Source organism: Lathamus discolor, chromosome 10 (assembly GCF_037157495.1).
Source record: "Lathamus discolor isolate bLatDis1 chromosome 10, bLatDis1.hap1, whole genome shotgun sequence".
In the NCBI taxonomy this organism is placed as follows: Eukaryota; Metazoa; Chordata; class Aves; order Psittaciformes; family Psittacidae; genus Lathamus; species Lathamus discolor.
Window position 1 is genome coordinate 19,513,969 of NC_088893.1, and position 14,782 is coordinate 19,528,750.

A 14,782-nucleotide genomic window follows, 5' to 3' on the forward strand; every position below is an offset into this window, starting at 1 on the left:
CAGCCGTGTAGGAAGTGAGGGTAAAACATGGCAAAAGGCTCACATTGCTTCCAAAGAAAGTCCTACGTTTGTTAGCACTAATCTGCTCGAGGGAGGTAGAGCAATAACCAGGACTACTGGGAGATGCTATGGACCATTTCTCATGGTGGGGAAAGAGGGATGGGAAACCCGTTCCCCTAGAGCAGGCTTGAACCCACCAGCACTGCCAGGGGTATGGGACAGCAGAGGCACATACCCCAGCCACAACCTTCCCTGGTGCTTGTCAAGATGCAAACACAATAAAACTGCCGTCACCATAAACTACATCATCTCGAGCCAGGCAACCCCGGGGCTCTGAGGCTTGCAGGCAGCCCTCCGGCTCCATCGCCGTGCACGCTCGGGCTGTGCTGAGGTTCGGCAAGTGGTTTTTTTCTCCGAAAACGAGAGAACACAGCTCCAGTAGCGCCGGTTGTTCTATAGGTGGCACCCCTTGCCTGCTGCACATCCCTCAGCATCATCCCACCGCCGGCGCGGCCCGGAGGAGGCAAAGAAGAGCGGAAAGCTTGTTATACGGTACGGGTTTTAATCAGCTTTTCTCAGTATTACTCCAAAGAGCCCTCAAGTGTCACAGAAAGGTGAAGGAAGAGCTCAGAGCAGCAGCTCCTGAACAAGCCCCAGGTTCACCTGCGGCACCTCAGACCGAGAAACCTCTTTGTACAACACCCCAGGCCTTAACGTTCATTATTTCTCACTACTTTGGGGAATTCTGAGTGCTTGCTCATCCCAGCTGCTCAAAACTCCCTCTGCCAACACCCTTGGAAACTCTTCCGCTGGTTACAAATGTGAGCAGCCCTGTTTATATCAGCTTTGTCATAAAGCACCTTTCCCCTTACCAAAAGGCTTTAATAAACTAGAGCAGATTTTTGCCTCTCATTATAGAAAGAGTTACAAGCAAAACAGGGTGGCTGCAGCTGTATCAGGCCTAAAGCACCTAAGACTGGCTGTGAGCGGGAGCCTGAGCATGGCCCCCAGGACTCAATACCTACATCCGGCCCCTGCAGCATCACAGAAAGATGCATCCTGTGCACAGCCCAGGGAGCTGCTTTCTTCAAGCTTCACCCTATTGATAACATCTTGATAAGTCTCTCCAGCAGTTTTAAAGTGATTTCACATCAAGTCAGGGTTTTTTTTCCAGGTGGGTTAGTATTGAGCAATGCTGTTCCAAATGGTATCTGGTGTGAAAACCAATAAACAGATTCAGTCAGTGTCAGTATTTGCTTAGTGGATAAGATGAGCATACAGCCTACGTGGTGGCTTGCATCTGGTGGATCTGGATGTTAAATCCTCGTACACAATAAGATGGTGGTCAAACCTTATGTCAGCAGCTTCCTCTCAGGCAAATGATCCAGGCAGAAGTGGGAGAAGGTAAAGGAGACAGGCTGTCCCGTCTTCTCTCCCACTGCAGAGTCAAAGAACAGAACAGACTCTTTACTGTTACCAAGAGGTACCCAAGTTTACGCAGGAGAAAGCACAAATATCCTTGTTGGGTTTTACATCTTGGTGTGCCAATTTAGCATATTCAAACATTCATTTTAGTGACTCATTTTAACCAACTCTGCCTCAGGTTGTGGGTAGAAAAGCACTTACAGATGCCAAATACTACTTGGTCTCCTAACAGCTTAGTTAAGGAATAAGGGTGCCTGGATCTCAGAGAGCCAGGAGCAGTCAGATACTAGGATTTTGCCTGTAAGAGAATGGCCTTTCATGAAAAAGGTGACCTAAGAAAGGCTGGAAAGTGCAGCTGTGACAATCGCTTCCTGTGTGGTTGTTGCTACAAGAGCCTTTCACATTGAACAGGTAAATACCTGCCCTGCAAACTGGAGAAGTCAGGTGAACAGTGAATAACGCTGCCATGGTGAACATGCAGACTTGTATTTTCTAGTAGGGAAACAACAACCCACAATGTATCTAAGCAAAGAACTCAGACTGGATGAGGGTCTCAAATTTTCCTATTACATTTAGAAGACCATTCAAAATGAAATGTATCCCTGACTCAACAGCAAAGATTTCCTAATCAAATGTGGTAAAACCCATCTGCCACTTCTGCACTTTGTCACATATTTTCTACGAAATACTATATTTAAAAATCAAATACACGTTTAGAATAGAAACTGGACCATATGGGAACTATTTAGGCCAGAGCCTCAGCTGGCATAGGTCGATGGGGTACTGGCAAAGCTCTGTGCTGACGTGCTCCAGCTGAGATGCTGGCTCTTAGCTAACCCCTTCAAACAGTGCTTGCCAAGCGTATTTCTTCTGGCACTATAAAGCACTCGCAGGTCTCTGCTCACAGAGCAGAGTACCAGGTAAGGCAGGCTGGGTGTTCAGGTTCCAAACCTCCCACCACACTGCAGCTGGCACTTCTGCTCACTATTAGTGATTCCCCTTTTCTCCCTGGCCAGAAATAATCTCTCACTGAGAGCTCCCTTGATGTTACTTATTCAATTAACCATAATACTAATTGCCACCTATCATGGAACAAAGTAGACTTTGTTTTCTTCAGAGCTGCGTTATCTTCAGGTTATTCAAGCCCTGGCTCTGCAATTGCTCTGGTATTTGTCTCTTCAAGTACAGAGTTATCTAGAAGGGTATCTAGAAGAGTTCATGTTGAAGTGTTGCGCTGCAGTTAGAGGCTTTAGGAAGTTTACCAGAACATTAACCATAGATGTTTCTCAAATCAGATATGCCCAAGTTGTTGCTTTCCTATTTTGATGATATATGCATGAGATAAGATAGCAATCAAATCCTGCTCTTCCTCAGCTTCTCTATATAAGTGAGCTTATTATCTGCCAAGAGAGACAAGCTTGAATTCAAAGCCCATTTCAGATAAAAAGGGTCGAGCTCCCACATCTAACACCTTTAAAATGCATCTTCACTTGGTCCTGTTACTGTTCAGCTCCGGAGTGTCCAGTTACTTTCTCCCCTTGAAGGGAATGTGGCATCTGCAGAACAAGACCCAGTACACAATAATCGATGAAATGCTTTGCTTGCTGGAAGCTGAAAATGAGTCCATAAATGTAAACAATTTTCCTCTTCCTCCACCTCAGATTTGCCTTTTGAGCTGATTGCCAGTGTGTAACTAATGGATTTCTGTTGTTTCCAGGAGCAGTTCTTCAGACCGCTTCACATAAAGGTAAGAAATTGTTGTTTCCTGTTCTATTGTCATCATTAGAGCCCCCAAAGGGAACTTGATGCATAACCTATGGTACAGCCAGTCTGAGGACACTGAAAGGCAAGATGCAAACACCGGCTGAGGTGGGATTTGCCAGGCTGGACCAGCCAGGCAGGGAGCAAGCTCCAGGCTTAGCCTCATATTCCTCTTCACTTAGAGTCAACTGTGCTCCTCTTGCTGTCCCAAAATCCTGGTACAATGACATGATTTAAAAAGATTACATGAATGTGACTAATAACCCGTGCTAATTGCTATCAGAGATAAATAGTATGTCCCACCTCAGTTTGTATCAGTTCTTTTAATGCTTTTCCAGAGAAGTTTCTATTGGTGATGGTAAAGCCTGTTCTCCCAAAGACTGGCAATGTAAAGCAAAGTGGTTAAAGCAATTTCTGTAAGTGTCCTACCTCCAAGGCAAAGACAAAGATATGACTTCAATTTAGATGGAATTGAATCAAATTCCCAGTGTTGTCACATTCACCGGTGACAAACTGGACGATTTTTATTGCAAAGTTTCCAATTATAATAGTTATGAAGACTGCTCTTATAACGTGGCTTCTTAGAAGCAGGTCTAAAAAGAGAATCAGATGAAAGAAGTTAAGACTTCCAGAGAAAAACAGATGGGATATTCAATAGGATTTATTTATAGGATTCAATGGGATATTCAAACTGATTTAACAGCTCTCTTATCAACAGTTCTCCCCTATTCAATAGGATTTATCAACAGTTCTTTTAAGAAAGAAAAGCATTTTGGTTGCACACTAGAACACTATTTGCTTTCCCTTTTTCTGCTAGAAACCAAGCTGTGCACATAATAACACTGAACAATTTATTGGTGAACTAAAAAAGATACCCAGGTGTAAGTGTATGAAGAGAGTTGAAAAAGACATGAAAACGCTTGAAGAAAACTGCTCCAGTTTGAAGGTGGGCATTTACTATTTAAGTTGCAAATATTTTCTTGTCGTTATGATTTAAAAGAAACCATTGAGGTTCCCAAAAGTTCATTTCCCTGAAGGTAATGGTTAAAGAAACGTCCGCTGAAGTTGTTGAGCTTTGTTAGCAAAGCTGCTGTTCCTCCTTTTTACTTTTGGGCCGGCTGTAGCCTCAGGGAATGGTATCAAGGTTTGTCTGTCATTCACGAATTCATTCATATATAGACTAGATTAATACAGTTCATTTAGGCCTCCAGCAATTAAGATTTATTAGGTGCAATTAATAGTGACCTGTACAGCTAATCCTTTAGAAAGAACAGGGCAATTAATAGCAAAAGAGATACAGACCAGGAGTACTATGGTGAAAGGAATCGGCTTTTTCAATACAAAAGAGACCATGATAGAAAACAAGGGGATGGAAAACAGGGTCTGCATGTGTTCTCCCCACAGCTGTACTTGCAGCAATGACCATATTTTCCCTGGAACGGAGAAGGAGGCTTTAGGAAGAAAAGCAGATAGGCACCAATTCACTGACTACTGCAGGAGAAACCAGGTCTGAGTCTATCACCTAAACCAACGCATGCTGAGCTCCACGTTAATGCAATGGGATCCTCCTCTGCTCAGCACCCAGAACAAGCACAGTGCGATGTTGCTGGGACACATCCCACCCTCCCTCTCTGTCCCCAGGATTTGGGCATTATGAGAGGAATGTTTTGACCTGAATTCCCTTTTTCCCCTGCCCCAAACAACAACCCAGAAAGATCTGCAGTGCCGTGAAAGGCAAAGACAAATAGCAAAGTCTTATTTGACTGATGATTGTAGAAAGCATGTGAAATGGTTTGGGGCTGGTGGAGGGCTTCATCCTCCATCCCAGTAAGCGCACAGAGATCGTGCAGTATTTGGGTGGAATCTCTCCATAACTCGTGCATCAGCATCTGCTCTTCTCCCTTAGAAATCTTCATCCAATGACAGAAGATGCTCAGAGATGCTAAAAACAGATTTCTTGGAGTTTAAAGAGAGCCTGAAAGAATTCTTAAAATGGGTCAATGAGAAGGAGAAGTGCAGCGACATCGTGGGAAGTGAGCTGGGTTTGTACCCGGGTGGCAAATGCAGCTGCCCTGACCCATGGAGGTACCACAAAGGCTTGCTCTAGGCAAGAGCTGGGTGGGAAAGGGGGAAGAAATCGCTGTTGTGAATCAGAACCTTTGCTAAGCGCTAATGCAAGCAGGTGAATTATAACTGTACACGGCAATTAAAGCTTTGTATAATGAGCACAGCCGCGGACTGTCATTTATATCATGTACTTACCAAACCTGAAATGTCATTGTGTCACCAGAGACACATAGCAAGGATTGATGTTCGTGGGTTTCTTGCCCGTAGGACAGAAAACCCAACCCTGACCCATGGGCTGTGAGGCCATTCAGACACTTTTGGGATGGGGCCAGGAAAGGTTCCCACAGCCAGGTGCTTGAGGGTTGGGATGTTCAGAGGGGATTTATGGGACTCAGCACAACCACAGGGAGGGAAGAGGCCCAACACCCACCATTCACACCGTCTGCTTTAACGCCCATCACTAAACCCCTTGCTTTTAACAGCTACATTCATTATGGTACGTGCCAGTAGAAGTTATCAGTTAAAGATCTGTAGTTCTAAACCAAGCAAAAGGCTGAGAAAGGAGTTTGAAACTACTGTGATGACACATGACAGAGTCATCAGCCCGTCACCTAGCTCAGAAATAAAACAGGTACCTGTTAGCAAGATAAATCTTGCCTTGGTCCTTAGACCTTTGCCCCTGCTGAGCGCACTTTACCCCTCTCCTACTCACAGTCAACCTAACGTCCATGGATTTGGGACAGCACTTTGTGTCAAAGTCACTAACAACCATAGAACGGATGGAGATGAGTGGTGCAGGTCTCTGTTTAGCTGCCTGCATCTTTCTGCATCCCATGCAAGAAGGAATCACCCACATCAGAGTGATCTTTGAAAACTGAAATAACTGGACAAGGCTCAAAGCCTATGAAAACATTTGAAGTACCAACACGATTCAAGCTGCAGCAGGGTTCTGAAGCATCATCTTCCAACCACCAGGTAAAGGAAGAGTTTCTGTGGTTGCATGTGAAAGGATGGTACCTACATAAAGAAACAAACCTGCTGAACTACTGTACTTGACTTCTTCACAGCACGTACAGTAAATGCAACCAACTGCTAGCCTTCCCTTTGGAGCAGCTGCTGAGTAATACCTGAATTTTCTCATATGCTCAGCTTCACTTCACTTTCCAGACTTTAAAAAGCACCAGGCTTAGCACAAACCACTCCTCAACTGGGTATCTTCCAATATTTTCATCCTTGAAGATGCTGTTCAATGTTACTTGTCTGTGATTTTACCTTAGTCCCTGGTTTCACTTGAGCAGGTGGAAGTCCTTCACCCACCCATCCCCATTATTCCAGTTTAAACACAGAAAGCAATTGAAGAGCACTTAGTTTAGCTTCACAAACCCTGGAGATGGATGGAGTTGCTCCTGTCCAACCCTATGAGGAAGAATAGATCCAACCACAAAGTTTCCAGGAGCTGGCCTGCTCTCACACACACACACACCTCAAGGGCTGTGATCCGTGTTTGCAGCATCTCACAAAACCAGGAACACCACCACCGGTCAGTGTGGAATGGGGATCATTGACAGAAGAGCAGCGGTATCATCAGAAAGAGATTTGGTCTGCATGAATCCATGACATTAAGGAGTCCTTAGCAAAGAACCTCTTTCTATTATCTCCTGTGGTCAGGTTTGCTGAGATACGTTTGGGGTTTGGTGCTGAGCAGCTCCCTCAGGGTATTAACTTTAATGCAATTCAATTTAACTTCTAAAATCCTGAACATAACCCTCGGGCTTGCCTCGGAAACTGCGGTATCCCATTGACTTGGTCAGAAAGTCCTACAGCACCCCCAGCATGATTCACATTTGGGGTTTTTTAGGTCATAAAAAGGGGGAAAAAATCCCAACCACCTACTCTCCCTCCTACTATAACCACTCCAGGTCATCACACCCTGTAGATGTCTACTTTACAATACACCCACTTGCAGCCCTCGCATCCAGGAAATCAACTCAGAATTAAATCTTAACCATTCACATTAGGCAGGCAATAGCATTTTCCTCACCAGCTTCAGGAATGCATTTACTTAGATCTTACACCGTTTCCATAGGTGTTTCCTGTACATTTCCTTTCACATCACCAAGTAGGACCAAGCCACCTCTGCCAGTGCTGGCACAACCTGAGGAACTCCAGCTCATGATGATAACCAGCATTTGCTTGCCTGGTCTTCTTCCCTTCCATGATCTCAAATTATTTAGGTAATGAGAAATACTATTTCTTTCTGTAATCTTATTAAAATAAACCCTTCTCTAACAATAGCAGCACCAACTGCGGGACAAAGGAAAAATCAGATTAAAATGCCATATTAAAAGAAGTCAGTGGAAGGAATGGTATGAAATCATTCATTCGAACTAACAGCCCATCAGTAATCCATAGACTAGAACTGCAATTACCATTGATCTTATGAAGAATGCATTTCCCCAAGACTTCAGATCTACAGAAATCCAATCTAACTCTGGTCAGAAACAATCCTGAACCAAGCCCAACTCTCTATATCCCATTCCCAAAGTTATTTGGATCTTCATCCAGCTTTTTAAGCACAATGCTCCGAGTATTCTCAAAGACAACACAAATAAGAAGAAATCTGGATCTAATATTCTTGGCAGCAGCACAATCTCCATTCTAACAACTTCCATAAGCACTGGGCTCATGTCTTAGAGTGTATGTTATCTGTGGTACGCTTCACATGCAAGGTCTTCTAATTTTAAACTTGCAATGCAATGTTCCTACTCCATCCTCCTGACAGGGTCTGAGCTTCCAGTGTAGGACAGAACCGAGCGGAGCTCTTTGGGTGCACTTGGAACCCACCGCCTCTGAGCAAACAAATACACCAGAAATAATGGGAAAGTCCCGTCTCCTTCCTCCCCCTCAGCTATCTGTGAAAGCATCACCGCTGTTATCTGTGACCTGGGCTGCCAGCAGTCCCCTTCTCGCAGCACAAGCGCTGATCTCCTTCACCTTAACCATTACATTCAAAACCTGCATGTTTCTGACAAATAGAGACTAGTTTCAACAGCTAGAGCCAGAGGTGCAAATAGTTTTCCCAGTGGCCAGGAGGCTGCTGGATGCGTCTAACACATCTCCATATTACACCATGGAAATAAGCTTACCTTCCTGCTTTGTTTTTGTTGGTAAGATGCCTCGCAGAACAGAGTAACTTGTGGCCCTTTCCTGTAAAACAGCCTACAATGGGAGAGGTTTAAAGTGTGTTTTAGCTTTTGAGAAGCTATAGAGGAAGGCTTAACAGCTAGAGGGTAAATAAAGAGGTGTGATGCACTCAGAGACCTCCCTGAGATGGCAGCATGAGATAGGGCTGTGGTTGAGGAGCAGCAGAAGCTGAGCGCGCAGGCAGTGGTCACTGCTGTGCCTCAGCTTCCTGTGCTGGCCAGTCTGCGCTCACAGAAAAACATCATCAGATGTAGTTAAAATGAACTTACTCCAGTTTGAGATGAATGTTCAGGGATGGGTAATGCTGGCTGAGGAACTGCATCCCAGGGGTGGGCCCTGCCTTCTGCATCCCAAACCGGGCAGCACTGAACCTCCCTCCGGTCCTCATCCTCATTGGGTAGGGCAGTCTTACAGCACCAGGTCTGCCGTGCACACTGGCGATCCTGCAGGAAGCACGATGCCATTTCCAGAGGCTCAAATGAGCTTTAGTCCTGCGATCTCACCAGGATTGCAGTCAGTCATCAGAAACATCTTTTATCCAGTTGCTACTCACCGAGCTTCTCGGTTCTGCACAACACATCCTTGCTCAGCCATGCTCCTGTTTCTGCAGCTTTCCGATTACAATAGCAGCTCTTTAAGATAAAATGCATTAAAAAGCGATGCTAGCTACTATTAGCACTACAGCCAGGAGCACTGATTTGAGAGGCTGTTGAAGTTCCAGTTGATCAATTAAGCTTACAGAGGAGAGATTTTGATTAGACAGGAGGAAGAAATTCTTCCCTGTGAGGGTGGTGAGGCACCGGCACAGGATGCCCAGAGAAGGTGGGTTGTAGATTTACTACAGGTATCATGCCATGGAGACAAGGCCGCTTCTTCCCTGGCCCCTCTCCAAAAGGATATTGCATCAACTTACTGTGTAGGCACAGGAAAGTTATTTGCTGCTCGGGCTTGTCCTATGGAAAAATACGGTTTTCTGTTGTGCAAGTCCCAAACTGTTGCTGGGTCCTTTCACCTGGCCATGGCTCAGAGCACCAGGGGACCCTGACCCACTGCTCCCACTCCCGAGTGCTGCCCTGGCTCCCCTCTAAGGCAGTTACAGGAAGAGCATCAGTCATAGGTGCGAACTCGGGATTCTCTTCAGAAGGAAACTGTTTTTAACAGCACTTGGCAGATTTCAGAGGTTCTGTTTTCGAACAAAAGCACTTTCAATCAAGACAAGCTGGTTTCTAGGAAACGCTTCAGCCCTGCAGCAGTCGGGGAGCTGGACAGGACGACGGCTGCAGGTCCCTTCCAGCTGAGCTGTTCTGTTCATCCCTCCCTCCCCTGCACCAAACGCTCTCACAGAATCGAGTCGCAGGCGATGCTGTGGCCAGGACTCGCCCAGCTGGATGTGATCAGCCACATCGGGAGCCTCGTGGGAGCAAGCAGTGCTCGTGCGTACGTGGCACCCTGAGCACTGGAGGGTCCCGAGCAGGGACACCCCACAAGCAAGAACAAGGGGAAGCGTTAAAGTGAACACCGGAGTTCGGGGCTGGCCTTGAGGAAATGAGATTTCCCAACGAATCAACAGATTAATTTTTCCTAGAGAATTAAACCCAAATAGCAAATTCCTGGTGAAAACAGATGGGTTGAGTGCTCAGCAAACGGGGGCTGCTGCTTAACTACGAACAGCTCAGGAACTTTTCCTTACACCACCAGCATCCTTGGGTAAATCCTTACTTTGGGCAAAGGGATTTCTTCATAAACTCAGATTGATTTGTACTGGAAGGGACCTTACAGCTCCTCCAGCTCCAACCCCTGCCAGGGCAGGGACCCCTTCCACTGGAGCAGCTTGCTCCAAGCCCCTGTGTCCAACCTGGCCTTGAGCACTGCCAGGGATGGGGCAGCCACAGCTTCTCTGGGCACCCTGTGCCAGCGCCTCAGCACCCTCACAGGGAAGAGCTGCTTCCCGATATAAATGATAAATGCACCCAGAGTTGTATACGTGTTTCATGTGTGCCACTTCACAGTCAACTGCAGTTTGCCATTTCCTCTTTCCTGTGAGTAAACCCATGCCAGTGATCTAGAGAATTCAAGTTATCATTTACTCAGAGCCAAACACCCAGATGAAAAACCACAGCAGCCTGTGCAAGCTTCTGATGAAGAGCACCAGGGTCAGGATGGGTTTCTGTCATAGGCAATGCAATCACAAGGCTTCTGGGAAGGAATATCCAAAGATGGGAACATGTAACAATTGAGATGCTTAAGTCTTCTATGAGACCAGCTCCAGCCCTCCTGGACTCACCAGTCCCCTTCACTGCTCACTCAGGGCTGTCATCAAGGGGCCAGGAGCACCCAAACCCTGGTCACCTACCCCATGGCCGAGCCAGGGTGCTCTCTACCACAGGGCATCAGCAGGGTCCAGCTGCAGAAGAGATGTGGAGGCTTTTGGAAGCAGAGCCCACGGGGGAGGCTGGTCAGTGAGCAGAGCCTCGGCTGGGATGATGGGCTTGGTGAGAGGTTTCCATCCTTAGTTTTGGCACGGGTATAACTGCATGAGTAAGAGCTCAATGACCTCAGCTGCTTTGTCTGCTAATTGAGAACAGCTCCGTCCCAGCACAGAGATGGAGCAGGCAGCTGAGGGGCTGAGCTGCAGAGAAGCTGGCATCCAACTGTCACCATCTCCTCCAGAGAGCACGTGTTCCCCGTAGGAGCTGGGGAAACCACGCTGGAAGCAACGAGACCACAGCACGCTGAAGGAGGACTCCTGCAGCGATCAGACCTGGCCCTGCTGGCACGGTGACAGCCGCAGGCAGGCACAAACGCTGCTGCCAGTGCGAGGGCTGCAGGACAACCGCAGCCAGCACCCGTCCTCCGCAGGCACCCGCGCGTGGCACCTCCTGCAGTTTGCTCCTGCCAAAATACACACATGGGGGCAAAGCGAGACCCGAGAGTAACTAAGTTAACACTGGTTAGGAAGTGACAGCCCAGGGCCACGTGTGGTAGCATTAGGGCTTACAGCTTCATACACTCACTGAGTCACGAGTGCTCCGCTTGCTTGCCATCACTCAAGAAGATTAAAGCAGAGGAAATCAATGCAAAACCAAATGAAAACGTGATCCTGCAGTAAGAGCTGGGAGAGATCGCACTGTCTTACAGTCACTGAAAACCTGCTATGGGATGCAAGAGCCACCAGCCAGCTATCCATGTTCACCACTGAGGCGCAAGGTACACATTAGTTAACCGTGGCTTAGTGTTACTAATAACAGGTGACCTTCATGCTGTTGCTCAAAGACCCCAGAAAACCACGCTTGCCTTCTGGGAAGTGTGTCCCAAGAGATCCCATAAAGATCCAACCTGCCACTGTGCATCACTGCAAGGCACATGGAAGACAAGATTCCACCTTCAGCCCGTGCAGCAGCAGTGTAAGCCTGCCAGAGCCACACAAAAGCCTCTCCAGCATTAAGGTGATGCTGTAGATTAGAGGGAGAAAGGAAGCCAACACAGGAGTCAGAGAAGCTGGAATTGGATCAAACACAAGGGCTCCTGAGGCCACACCGGTCTGCAAGTGCTTAACTGGAAGCATCCTCCTCTTCAAGTTCACCTCCACCTCAAGGGACAGGGACAGCCATCCCAATGGCAGCACAGGGGCGGGAGCCACACGAGCACTTGGGAAGTGATAATCCAAATCACCACAGAGACAAGTGCTGACCTCTGGTTAAACAAACACCTCCTCCCCACACAGTCTGGGCAGCCTTTTCCCTGCAGGATGAGATGGATTCAGGACTAAACACGTGAAGTCGGTCTCTAAATTCCTATTACTTACAGCTCACAGGTGATGGATTCTGGCTCTTTTCAGAGCCCCTGACAGAGATTACTCTTATTCAGACCAAGGGAGCAAATGCTTTGCTGCATCATATCCCCAGCACAGGAAGAGTGGAAAGAAGAGTCTTGGAGGATGCGATCTCTGAGAATGCCTTTTACTCACACACCATCCTCAAATAAAACTTGGTATGACTGAAAAGACAACCCTTCTGTTTCCCGTATTTGGGATTTTACAGCTCAGCTGAGGTACACAACTCTTGTATGACACAAACTCAGTTCCCAGCCCAACAGAACGTGCACAACTTCCCTTGTCCCTCACAGCCAAACCCTTTCTCCACTCAGTACGTTTTGGCCTGGATGCACTTTTCCCCTCAAAGATGATTTGATAGATGATCTTCACATGGTTTTCCCACACTCACAGGAAAGAGAAGCAACTTCTAATGCAGACCAAGTCACAGATAAGTAACACCAACGCTTTAGGTGGTTTCCTAACCCAGCTGCAGGGCTGCGTTACTGCTCAGTGACGCAGCGCCTGTCCACCCAGCAGCACTCAGGCCAGGGGTGCGGAAACTGCATGCTCTAGCTGGATGTGGATTACTGGCATGGGCTGGGGGTGGTTGCTCTTCAAATGACTGCTTAAGCCATGATAAGACAGCATCTTTCCATTAGCGTTCACATGGCGCCTACTTTCATCAGTACCTGTTACGCAGAGCAGAGCCTTAAAGACCTCATCAGCGAGACGTGACCTGAAGACCCCTCCGAAAGGTCCCACAGCACTTCAGTGTCTGGCAGCACTTGCCCACAGTAAGGCTCTGTAGTGTGTGTATCTGTGCTAAGTACTTCAACCCTGTGAAATAGAGCAGAGGCAGCAGCATGCAAAGAGAAAAACCACTGCAGCCTAAACAAGACCTGGGTACTTACCATACCAGTGATGCTCTGGCAGAAAGAAACTCCCTATGCCTAAAAGGCAGGCTTATTTGTTCCAGCATACGAATCCCCTGGTTTAGGTCTAAAAACTTATTCCATAGTCTTAATATTAGGCTAATTGCCTTACTCTGTTCATCTTCTAGAATGGCAGGAGACAGAACAGGGAATATGATTTGCCAGACCCCACAAACATGCCTGCGAGGTTGCCGAATGCCCACGAGTCACACATGCTCTTTTCTCTCTAATCACTATTATTCCTCAGAGCAGGTTAGCAGCAATTGTGCACAGAGCACAAAGAGCTTGGCATTTGTATCCACACACTCATCACACCCTACTTTAGGGATGGACTGGAGTAAGGTGGGAAACAACTCAGAAAACAGGGTTTTTCCCAGAGAAAACAGGCAAGTTAAGTCGTATTGAGGAGTCCAGGATGATAGAGCAGTTAACACAACGGAATTCCCCAGCCAAATACCCCATTTCAGAAGTGGGATGTGCGGATTTTTGGCCAGAGTCCTGACGTGAGCTTTATGTGTCAACATACCACGTTGACAGAAACCGATTCCTCTTCCTCCCCCTGAAATCCGAAGCGTTCCAAGCTGAGATTGTGGCTTTGGCTCATCGGCAGCTCTTCGCATCTGCGAGGCTGTCAGATGTTGAATGCTTGTTTTATAAACCCTTTTTTCTTCAGTTTATGTGTGCTGAGAGATTTTACTAAGAAAACCAGAGGTCAACAATGAAATATGCTGAGGAGCCAGCCAGAAACCACAACATTCATGGCAAGTGATGGAGCACCGAGCAATTAGAGAGCAACGATTGAGCTGTGCTAGCTCGCTAAAGCTTTCAGGAGGAAATCCTGCTATCTCTATAGCTACCTGCTACAATTGTTCACACAATTTACTTACAGGACTAGATGCTCCTCTCATTTCAGTATCAGCAACAACTGGAGCTCAGCAAATCTCTGCCTGGGCAATCCAACTCTCTTCAGTTGTGTGAGCTGTAGTGAACGTACGTACTTACCTGCTGCACCTAAATGACTAAACAAAGCAATAGCCATTAAGTTCACATGTAAAATTCAGGGCCTATGAAGGTCTATTGCTGAGCCACATTGCCTTATTACCAATAGAATAAACTGATGACATCTGTTATACCCAACACGTTAAACTCTTCTGTTCCACAAGTGTTTCCCAGGACGACAGCAGGTCCCTTGCTACCAATCCTGCCCGGCAGCTGTTTGAAGCATTACCTCATCCCAGCTCATCCAGTCCTTGCACAATGCAGGGCGATGGAGAAGGACAAGGGAAACTCTTGCCTGTCAGCTGACAATCACAACCTCCGCTGGATGTTTCAGTGCAATTGAAGTTCCTTTCACTTTCTCAGGACAGTTTCGTGTGCCAGTACATTAACAATTGTCCAAGCCAGTCTTCAAGCAGTAAGTGATGGTTGTAAACCCAGCACCATTCCTGGCTTTAAGTTCACTGCAGTCATCCATATTCCCACAAAGCCATGCCCATACAGTAAGTGGCCAGGGAGAGATCTGAGGTCAGTCCACCTTGCACAGTCACCTTTTGATGCAAGTCTGGTACTACCAGCAAGT